Source organism: Neovison vison, chromosome 13 (assembly GCF_020171115.1).
Source record: "Neovison vison isolate M4711 chromosome 13, ASM_NN_V1, whole genome shotgun sequence".
Taxonomy (NCBI): domain Eukaryota; kingdom Metazoa; phylum Chordata; class Mammalia; order Carnivora; family Mustelidae; genus Neogale; species Neogale vison.
The window spans coordinates 23,306,085-23,313,749 of NC_058103.1; the positions used below are offsets into that span (position 1 = coordinate 23,306,085).

Consider the following 7,665-nt stretch of genomic DNA (forward strand, 5'->3'; position numbering starts at 1 on the left):
GCTTAATAACTGAGCCACCCAGGCGTTCCTGGTTTTTGATACTTAAAATATGTTCAAAACTAGTTCTTTTCGGCTATTTAATTTTTATGATGATAATTTTTTAATTTATTTTGCTCATTAAACTTGTAATAGGTCTCAAAATTCTATGACAGACTTTTGGTCAAGTTGTTTCCATTAAATAGTACTGATTTTAAAAATTAATAACTTAAAACTGCCACACATACACAAAACAAATGGTCCACAATATATTCTCCTTTCCTTCTGAAGGTTTTATGAGGCACTGTTACCATTAACCAGTCTTTCACTATTAATCTTAAATGGCCAATTGACACAAACGATTTGGAGACTGTTCTTCCACCACTTATTAAGACTGGGGTGGCAGGCACTGGGGATAATACTCATTTAGCCTTCTGAGCTTTCTGGGCAGACTTAGTGGCCTTGCCAGCTCCAGCTGCCTTCTTGTCCACTGTTTTGAGGACACCCATAGCAACCGTCTGTCTCATGTCACGAACAGCAAAACAGCCCTAAGGAGGATAGCCAGAGAAGCTTTCAACACACATAGGCTTGCCAAGAACCATATCAACAATGGCAGCATCACCAGATTTCAAGAATTCGGGACCATCTTCCAGGTTTTTTCCAGAACGATGAACTATCTTCTCCTTCAGCTCAGCAAAGTTGTAAGCAATGTGAGCTATATGACAATCCATCACAGGTGCATATCTAGCACTGATTTGTTCTGGATGGTTCAGGATAATTACCTGAGCTGCAAAGCCAGCTGCTTTCATTGGTGGGTCATGTTTGCTGACATCAGCCACTTGCCACAATAAACATCTTTGACAGATACATTCTTGACTTTGAAGTTCACATTGTCCTCAGTAATACCCTCACTGAAAGCTTCATGGTGCATTTCAACAGACTTTACTTTGGTAGTAACGTTTACTAGAGCAAATGTGACCACCATGCCAGGTTTAAGAAAACCAGTCTCTACTCAGCCCACAGGCATAGCACCAATGCCACCAATTTTGCAGATGTCCTGGAGAGGCAGACAAGGTCTTGTCAGTTGTATGAGCTTGTGGTAGAATGCAATCCAGAGCTTCGGGCAGTGTGGTTGCACTGGCATTCCCATCTTTACAAGCTACTTTCCATCCCTTGAATCAAGGCATTGTTAGGGTGTGGCTCCAGCATGCATGATGTCACTTTCCCAACCAGAAATGAGCACAAATGTTACATGTCAAGGTTGTAGACAATTTTCTTAATGTAGGTGCTACCTTCCTTAACAATATCCTCGTATCTCATATGGCTTTAGGGTGGCCCAGTGAAATCCATTTTGTTAACACCAATAATTAGTTGTTCCATACCCAGTGTGTAAGCCAGAAGAGCAAGCTCATGGGTCTGTCCATTCTTGGAGATACCTGCTTCAAATTCACCAACACCAGCAGACACAATCAGGACAGCATAGTAGCCTGAGATGTGCCCGCAATCATGTTTTGATACAGTCTCTGTGTAGTGTGGCATCAGCGAGTAATACAGGCTGATCTCCACAGGGAGATATCAGTGATAATACCACATTCCGTTCAACTTTCAGTCTATTCAAGACCCAGGAAAACTTGAAGGAGCCCTTTCATCTCAGCAGCCTCCTTCTCAAATTTTTCAGTAGTTCTTTTGTTGACCTCACCACATTGGTAGATCAGATGACTGGTAGTATTAGACATCCCTGAGTCTATGTATCCAATGATGACGATGTTGATATGATTTACTTTCCCATTTTGTTTTGGTTTAGCAGTGGTTTTCCTGATACCTGTGTTTTGGAGGCAAACACATTGTGAAAACTAATAACAGTTTTTGGTTTGTAAAAGCAAGTGTTAGAAAGCCAATGATATATTTGACCCCTCAATATTAGACTATTTGCATAATTTTATGTTGGTTTTTTTTGGTTATTTTTTAATTGAGATGATATTTACATAGCATGCAAATCCAGAGGTCATGTTTTCCATGAAATGGAGTTCATTAACAAGAGGGTTAACATTAACACAAATTGACCTGTGTTTTAAATTGATAGACTTTATTTTTAGAAAAATTCTATATTTAAAGAAAATTCAGTAGAGAGTAGAGTGTTCTTATTTACTATTCTCTTGGTTTTCCCTATGATTAACATCTTCCATTAATGTGGTAAATTTGTTATGAATGATGAACTAGTATAATATTATATATAATTATTAATAAGAGTCTATAGCTTACATTAGGATTTACTCTTAGCATTGGTTTTGAAACCTCCTAGCAAGGTTTTGAAAAATGTGTAAGTATATGTACCTATAGAGGAAGAGAGGAAAAAATAAAACAAGATAAAATCAGAGAGGCAAACAAACCATAAGACACCCTTAATCATAGGAAACCGACTAAGAGAAAGCAGGAGGGGAGAAGGGTGGAGAGATGGGATAACTGGGTGATGAACATTAAGGAGGACACGTGATGTAATGAGCACTGGGTATTATATAAGACTGATGAATCACTGACCTCTACCTCTGAAACCAATAATATGTTATATGCTAATGATTGAATTTAAATTAAAAAATAAATTTAGTTTGAAAAGAAGATGAAAAGTATATATATCTATTATTATAGCATCATATGGAACAGTTTCACTGCCCTAAGAATCCTCTCTGTTTTACCTACTCACCCCTCTTCCTCAACACTCAAATCCAGGCAATCACTGATCATTTTACTTTCTCCATAGATTTGCCTTTTCTAGAACGTCATATATTTGGAATAATACAGTATGTAGCCTTTTCAGATTGGCTTCCTTCACTCACCAGTATGCATTCAGGTTTCCTTGTATCTTTTTGCAGCTTGAGAGCTCATTTATTTTATTGATGAATAATATTCCTTGTGTTATCATTTGTTTATCCATTCACATATAAAAGGAAATTTTGGTACTTTGGGACTGATGCTTATGAGCTTAGGCAGTTATGAAGAAAGATGATATAACACTTCTGTGCAGGTTTTTATGTAAAATTAAGTTTTCATCTCATTTGGGTAAATACTAAACAAAATTGCTGGTTAATTACCCATTTGATGTGAGCAACTCAATGACATTTAGTATATTCTCAGTGTTGTACAGCCATCACATCTATCTAATTTAAATATTTTCACCACCACCCCCCCAAAAAAAACCCCTGTACTCAGAAGTCACTCCCCAGTCTCTCCTTCCATGAGCTCCTGGAGACCATCAATCTACATTCTGTCCCTTTGAATTTACCTCTTCTGTATATTTCATATATAGAATTCTATAATATGTGGCTTTTATGTCTGGCTTTTTCACTTTGCAGGATGTTTTCAAGGTTCATCCATATAACATTGTGACTTTCCTTTACATGGTTGAAGAATATTCCATTTTAAGTGTACAGTGCAGTTTGTTTACCCATTCACCCATTTTTGGACATTAGGTATTTTCTACCTCTTGAGTATTTTGAGTACTGCTGCTGTTACAAATGTGAATGTACAGGACTGTGTTGGAGTATCTATCTCCTTTTGGGTACACAAACAGGAAGGTAGTTGACAGGTCCCGTAATAATTCTATATGTAAGTTTTTGAAAAAACACTAGGCTGCTTTCCACAGAGATGCAGCATTTACATTCCCATTAGCACTACACCAGGATTTCAATTTGTCCACATTCTTTCCAACGCTGTGATTTTCCATTTTCGAAATATTGTTATAGCAATCCTAGTAGGTATCAAATGGTGTCTCGGGATTTCGACTTGCATTTCCCTAAGGACTAATGACATCGTGTATCTTTCATACATGACGTGTATCTTTCATGTGCGTTTTGGGCATTCGTGTTTCATCTTTAGAGAGATATCTATTCAAGTCCTTTGCCCTTGTAAGTAGGTTGTTTTTTCTTTTATTATTGAGTTTTAGGAGTTCTTTTTATGTTTTGAATATTAAGCCTGTGCTGGTTAATTTTATGTCAACTTGACTGGGCTAGTGGATCCTCAGATAGCTGGCAAAATACTATTTCTGGGTGTGGATTGCATTTGATTCAATAGACTGAGTAAAGAGAATCACTCTCACCAAAATAGGTCAGCGTCATTCAAACTGTCAGGGCTTGTGTGAAACAAAGAGACAAAACAAAGGATCAATTTTCTCACTTTTCTTGAACTGGGGTGCCCCTCTTTTATCTCAGATATCAAAGCTCTTGGTTTTCAGGCTTTGGGACTCTGGGACTTACACCATCGTCATCCTTGCTTTTCAGCCCTTCACTGACTGAATTATACTGTGGGCTTCCCCAGCTCTCCAGATTGCAGATGACAGACTGGGATTTCTCCATTTCCATAACAGTGTGAGGCAATTCCAATGCTAAATGCTCATTTATATTATCTACCTATCTATCTATCATCATCTCTCTCTATCCATCTATCATCTGTCTATCATCTGTCTTCTATGTATTCTCTCTCTCCTATTGGTTCTGTTTCTCTAGAGACCTATGGCTAATACAAAACCCTTATCAGATATGTGATGTGCAATATTCTTTCCCATTGTGTAGATTGTCTTTTCTTTTTCTTGATAATGCCCTTTGATGCATAAAAGTTTTTAATTTTAATGAAGTCTAGTATATCTATTCTTTTTTTTTTTTCTTTTGTTGATTGTGCTTTTGGTGTTATATCTTAAAATCCATTGTCAAATACAAGGTCACCAATATTCCTACCTATGTTTTCTTCTAAGAGTTTTATGTGTTTAACTGTTATTTTTAAATGGTTAATCCATTTTGAGTTTTCTGTTTGTTTGTTTAGTAAGAGTAAGATAGGGTTCCAGCTGCATTTTTTTGTATGTGGATATTCAGTTGTCCTACCACCATTTGTTGAAGGGACTACCTTTTCCCCCATCAAGTTGTCATAGCATCCTTGTTGAAATCCATTAGCTTTAAATGTATGTGCTAATTGTATCAGTTCTATTTCTTTGGTCTGTATGTCTATCCTTATGCCAGTACCATATAGTTTTTATTACTGTACCTTTGTTTGCTGCTGTTGTAAGATTTTATTTATTTATTTGAGAGAGAAAGAGGAAAGATATCACATGCTATGGGGAGGGGCAGAGAGAGAGGGAGAAGCAGGCTCCCTGCTGACAGGGAGCCCAATGCAGGGCTTGATATTTGGGATCATGACCTGAGCTGAAGGCAGATGCTTAACCAACTGAGCCAGCCACCCAGGTGCCTTATTACTGTACCTTTGTAGTAAGTTTTGAAATTTGAAGCTGTGAATCGCCTAACTTTCTTCTCTTTCAATATTGTTTTGGTTATTCAGGGCCCCTTTAAATTTCATATGAATTTAAGAACTGACTTTTCCAGTTTTGCAAAAAACAACAACAACAACAACAAAAACATTAGAATGTTGATATAAATGGTACCTATCAATAGAATTCTTTGGGTAGTATTGCCATTGTAAATACAATAAGTCTTTCAATTCATGACTGTATGATATCTTTTCACTTACTTAGGTCTTCTTTAATTTCTGTCACGAAGATGTTGCAGTTTTTTAGTCTCTCACTCATTTTTATATCTTCATTTTCAAATCCTTGAACTTCTTTGTATTTCCCATTGTCTTCTGTAGTTTTACTCCAATAATCCAGTTTTCATGCCTATTATTCAGCTGAGTCACAAATTTTCCCCCCAGCTTTCCTTCTTATTTAAGAAATTATATTTTATTTAGTATCATATGAAAATAAGAAAAATATGATTATATTTTTAATATGTAGCCCTCCCAATTTAAGGAAAATTCAGAGGAAAATGGAAAGGGCAATTGCCCATAATTCTAAGTGCAAAAACACTTGAAATAAAGTAAATGTTTAATAACTATTTCTGAAAAGATAAATGAATAGGTGATTTCATGAGTTTCCAAATCATAATACAATGTTTTTAAGAGTTAAATTTCTTTTTAGTCTTTCTTGATAAAATTACTTAAGTACTTCTAATTATGGCTGGGGATATGTTTTATTATAGTTTTGTCTCATTTAGAAACATATTTCTTCATGTTTCTTCATAATATTCATTATAATGTTTTTGAAGTGCAGCATCATATCGTGATTTTTTAAAGACTCATTTATTCATTCAGGATTACAGAAGTTTAGGGCCTTGGGATTATGCAGAGCGAGACAGAGACATATTTAACCATAATAATCTAACATATCACTACATTTCATTTATAATTTTAAGACAATATCCTAGCTCAAGATTTTCTTGAAGAAAATTTCAATGAAGATTTTATAAAATACAGTCTCTTCCCAGGAAACATTCTCTCCCATCACTGTGCTAAAGCAGGTAATGATAATTACAACCAGAAAGATTTTTTTTTTTTTGATCCAAAGTTGCCTAGTCATTTGTCTTGGTTTTGAAAATTCTGAGTTACAAATCATCACATATTAACAGAACTAGTTCCTATCAAAGAGATGCAAGAAATCTTAATATTCTAAATCATTTAGTTGAAATAAATAGAAAAAAATAACAAAAAAGCCATTATAAAAGTATCTGGCTGATCTGAGGAATTTGCCAATGAGGAAATAATGCCACATGATAAAGAAAGAAGACTGAAATATTTTTCTGATCCTTTGCGTTTATTTTTATATCTGCTTTCAGAGCAGAAACACATCCTTAAAAACATAACTAGACAAGTACACAAAGATATATATGTTTTTCACTGATACATTGTTCACATTAGTAAAAAGTTAAGAACCATATAAATGTATAACAATAGTAGGCCAAGCGATTTAAGGAAAGAAATCTGTGCAGGTTAAAAATGACAAGCATCTTTGTTTAGCATGCATTCCTGTTCATAATGTATCACTATGTAAATAAAGAAGTTTATAGGCAATATGCAGAAGTGAACCATTTTTGTAACATATTGCACATATATAATATACATATTTTTATAAAGGTATAAAGTTACACTATTTTATCTTATTTTGGGGTTATAGTAATTCAAATTATTATATTTTCCTTTAGGCTATGCTAATTTTCCACTTATCTATAACAAATATGCAGTGTATATTAAAAAGAATGTAATTTACCATTTTCCTCTTCAGAATCCTATGAATAAGGCAATGTTCTTACATTTTGCAATATAATGGACTTTTCACAATTAGATGCATTTAAGAAGCCAAAAGGCATGTTAATAGTACATCAAGGTTAAGGATAAAAAATAAAATACAAAAACACAATTTTATGCAAAGATAAATTAATGGCACAATTTTAGTTTAGAGTACCGGTAGCACTAATTCCACTCTGAATAATGTCTTGTGATATAAAGGGACACAGTCACCTAAAACCTGTATAGAATAATTTAGGAAAAAAATGCATTTCCGGAGCGCCTCTGTGGCTCAGTGGGTTAAAGCCTCTGGCTTCGCTCAGGTCATGATCCCAGGGTCCTGGGATGGATCCCCGCATCGGGCTCTCTGCTCAGCAGGGAACATGCTTCGTCCTTTCTCTCTGCCTGCCTCTCTGCCTACTTGTGATCTCTGTCTGTCAAATAAATAAATAAAATCTTTTAAAAAATGCATTTCTGAGGAGTTTCTAACAGGCACTTGATTTTTTCATTCAAATTGTCTGCATATAATTAGACATAGGGGCAGAAATTAGCCTGCAAATAATTGTACTTGTAATGGGTTTTTTGAGTAAT

The 7,665-nt window shown here is 35.2% G+C and overlaps 1 pseudogene; it reads right to left on the reverse strand.

Annotated features, from left to right (window-relative positions):
* Window positions 1-398: 398 nt before the first annotated feature.
* Window positions 399-5,545, reverse strand: LOC122894474 (annotated as a pseudogene).
* Between the last annotated feature and the right edge of the window lie 2,120 nt (window positions 5,546-7,665).